Source organism: Trichosurus vulpecula, chromosome 6 (genome assembly GCF_011100635.1).
Source record: "Trichosurus vulpecula isolate mTriVul1 chromosome 6, mTriVul1.pri, whole genome shotgun sequence".
Taxonomy (NCBI): domain Eukaryota; kingdom Metazoa; phylum Chordata; class Mammalia; order Diprotodontia; family Phalangeridae; genus Trichosurus; species Trichosurus vulpecula.
In genome coordinates this window covers 54914117-54918371 of record NC_050578.1, presented here as the reverse complement: position 1 = coordinate 54918371, position 4255 = coordinate 54914117, and positions in this window count along the sequence as shown.

Sequence of the window (4255 nt, the reverse complement as noted above, 5' to 3'; positions counted from 1 at the left end):
TAAGATAGGGAAAGAAGGAAGATTTTTGGCTCTGGACTCATAGGACCTGGGTCTTTGATACTGTATCACCTGGGGCAAGTCACTTCCTCTCCTTACCGGACATTAGGACAAACTTCTTAAAAAAAAAAGGAATGAGTTGTATTACATGGCCTCTGAGAGGTAGCTTCCTTACAGTTCTGGAACTAGGACCCTACTATCTCATGCAATACCTTCACCTGTGATTGTTCTGCCCTAGGGAATGGTAAATTTTTAGCTCTGGGACTACCTCAGATATCTTGGAATTTACGGGCTAGATTTCTTTCTTTGGGACCACACCTTAAACCCAGCAATAGGTTCCCTGGCCACAGCCCCTCTAGGTCGTTGTTTGGCCGGGGTTTGGCTCTGAATGTAATTAGCATTAGTTTCCGTTTTGGCCAGAAACCCTGAGGGTCTTCCCCTCCCAGCTCGATTTTTTTCTTTCTGACTAGGTAAAAGAGGCCGTTCTCTTGACTCATTTCTTAAACAGCCTCAATCCCTGCGCTTAAATACTTTAGCTTAACGGTCTCCACTGCATCCAGGGTCATTTCCTGTTGTCCTGATCTACTGGATCCAGCTGGTTCTGGAGGACAGACTGAGGCTGGTGACAGTCTCAGACTTTCACAGACTTTCACAAAGTCACAGACTTTGCACAGCCCTCCCTCCCTTAAAGCCAATTCATTTGCATGTCATGGCCTCACCTCCGTGATGCCATGGTCCTCTTGGACAAATAACAAGCAGCCCAGTGTCACACAGGTAGAGTGTTAAAGTGGGTCTTCAGAGCTACATTCTTTACACACAGAGACCTTCATCCTAATGATCTGAGTCAAGCTCCTAATTTTACCGAGGCCCAGTGGAAGAAAGGTGACTTAAGGTTATTACACAAAATTAGCAGCCAAGCGTGAATACTATAGCTGAGGCATAATAGGTTGTGCTTCAGCCCCTTCACTCTGTGTAATTCTCTTTCAAGTATGTTTTTTTGTTAACAATATATTGTTGAATTCTAGTTTCTAATGCATTCTGCTTTCCACTTCTGTTGTATGGCTGAATTCATTACATTCACAGTTATGATTATGCTGTATTTTCTTCCATCCTATTTTTTACTCTGTTTATCCTACTCTGTCTTCCCTTTTGCCCTGTCCCTCCTCAAATCTGCCCTCACTTTTATCAGTCGCCTCCCACTTCTTTTCCCTCTTCCCCTTCTAATCCCTGGAGGGTAAGATAGATTTCTTTGGGGGAGGGGGCTGTAAGATAGATTTCTATACCCAATTGAATATGTATGTGCCAGCTTTGAAGAGATTAGCATTCAAGCATTTCTCCCCATGACCTTCCAGCTTACTCTCCACTGTTGTGGAGATAATGTGAGGTAATTTACCCCATTCACCCTTCCCCCTTCTCCCAGTGCATCCTGCTCTCTCACTCCACAATGGTATTTTTTCACCACCTCCCCCAGTCTGCTTTCACTATTATCAGTTCTCTCCCTAGGCCCTCACTTCTTTTCTCCCTTCCCATCATTCCCTGTAGGGTAAGATAGATATATATACCCAAATGAATTATTCCCTCTTTAAGCCAATTCTGAGGAGTGTACAATTCAGATGTTGCCCACCACTCCCCTCCATCTTCCTCTCCACTGTAAAAACTCTTTAGTACCTCTTTGATGTAAGGTAATTTACCTCTCCCTTCCCCTTTCTCCCAGTGCATCTTGCTTTCTCACTCCTCAATTTTATTATTTTGGATATCATCCCATCATAATCAATTCACATGTGCCCTCTGTCTGGTATGCTCTTTCTAGCTGCCATATTAATAATGTTCTTAAGAGTTACAAGTGTCATCTTCCCTAGTAGGAATGTATAATAATTTAACCTTCTTCATTTCCTTATGATTTCTGTCTTGCTTACCTTTCTCTTCTCTTGAGTCTTGTATTTGAAAGTCAGATTTTTCTATTCAGCTCTGGTCTTTTTGTCAGGAATGCTTTTTGTTCAGTCGATTTTTAGTCATGTCCAACTATTCATGACTCCATTTTGGCAGTTTTCTTGGCAAAGAAACTACCGAAGTGGTTTGCCATTTCCTCCTTCAACTCATTTTACAGATGAGTAACTGAGGCAAACAAGGTTAAGTGAGTTGCCTAAGGACACACAACTAGGAAGTGTCTGAGGCCAGATTTAAACTCCGGAAGATGAGTCTTCCTGACTCCTGGCTTGTACTGGACTGTGCTCTACCCTCACCCCGGTGAGACATATCTTTCCAAGTTGTCTTGGACTTAAAAATTGTTTCACTGCATTCTTTTGTGGGTTTTGGCCCTCCACGATTTGTTTTAGGGCATCATTTTAAAATTGTCTGGAGAATAATTAGGATTGCTCAGCACTATGTCAATGTGCACTGAGATGGGAGTAATAATAAATGAGGAATTTTTCTTTTAGAGAACAAGACCTTGGAGATGCCACACAGCTTCACTGGAAGACTGAAGACAGACTGATTTCTCAAATTGATGGAACAAAATCCTTTAGTTTTGGTAAGATTTTTAAGGAATTTCTAAGGGTCTGTTTATTATAGATGTAAAAAACACTGACATATGGTAACATGTGAAAACTAGGTTGGGCATTAAAGATGAGATTCCCAAGTTTTCTGTATTTTAGTTCACTAGAAACAAAGGAAAGTCTGGCGGCATGACTTAGTTGTGACTCTAAGAGTTGAGTAACAAAATTTGATTTGAAATACTTTTATATTGTTGTTGTCGCTCTGTGAGTAAAACTGACATTTAGCCTGTCCTCTACCATTTGATTTTTCTACTTTTGTGTACATTCTTTTACAAACTTCTGGAGAAAGTGATTAAATTGGGTTCACTACAAATCCACTCACCTACCTCCTTGGGGCTTTCAAGGGAAACTGCTCTGACTATGGTTGGTACTGCTCTCTTAGTTGCCAGGATGATCTTTCCTCAATCCTAATCTTTCTTAAACTGTTTGCTTCATTTGACACTGTTAACCGCCCTGTACTTCTGCATACGTGGTTGTCTCTGGCTTTTCATGGCATCCCTTGGTCCTGGTTCACCTTTTCCCTCCATACCTTCTGTCTTTGTAACCTCGCCCACTCTTGTAGCTTTGCCTGTTGCCTGTATGCAGATGACTCCAAAACAGCTATGTCTAGGCTCAGTCATTCCCTGGACCTTTGGTCCCTGATCACCCATTGTATTTTGGGCAATCCAAACTAGATGTGTCAGAGACATCTTAAACTCAACATGTCCCAAACCGTAGTCATTATCTTTCCCTAAACCTTTACCTCTTCCAAATTCCCCTATTTCTGTTGAAGATACCACCATCTTTCTACTCTCCCAGGGTCATAACTTAAGCAATATACTGGACTTCTCCTAACTGGGGAGGCCCCCTCCCTCAATATATCCAATAAGTTGCCACATCTTGCTATTGCTGTCTTCACCACATCTCTTATATCATTGCACCATACCTGGCACATAGTAGGTGTTAATAATAGCTGACTGAGACTGAAAGAAAGGAGGAGAAGATGGGTGAAGATCTAGAATTGTGTGAGCTATGGAGGGGAGGGAAAGATGGATGGCCTCACCTTTAGAGATCAGATCTTCTACTGAGCAGGGAAGAAGTTTTTAGAAGATCCACTGTTGGTTGTAATAGTCATGAAGGAAAGGATCATACGATGATGGATTGATAACTGGAAGAGACCTTAGAAGGCATCTAGTCCATATGAGGAGAATAAAGCCCAGAGAGATAGTAAATGGCCCAACTAAATTTAGTATAAGCTGAGAATTTCTCCATTTTCCCTTTCCTTCAGAAAGCTCATAAAAGGAATCTTTCTGTGTTTTCCATATTGCGTGACTTTCAGCATGAATTTCTTTGTGTACTTGGTTTGGTCCAGGCTTTTTGTCTTTATCTTTTTAAGTGCTTTTTGAATTTCCTCATACAGCACATCTGACACTGAACTGTTAGGGTTCAAATAGGTTCCCTGGAATTAATACTGAAAAGGGATCCATATGGAAATCGTGGCAAATTTGTTTGATTGTCCATCTGTTTGTTTCATCTCTAAATTATCTGGGGATCGTGTGGCTTAATTGGATTTCACACCAAAGTTTCTGCAAATTTTTTTTTGCTTTTACTTTGCAAAAGTCCTTCCCCCTCACTCTTCCTCCCCCCCCAAAATAAACCAGGGATCCCCAGTGTCAGCAAAGCACTTTGAACATAGTTGAATTGCTTTTGTTTTTTAAATAGGT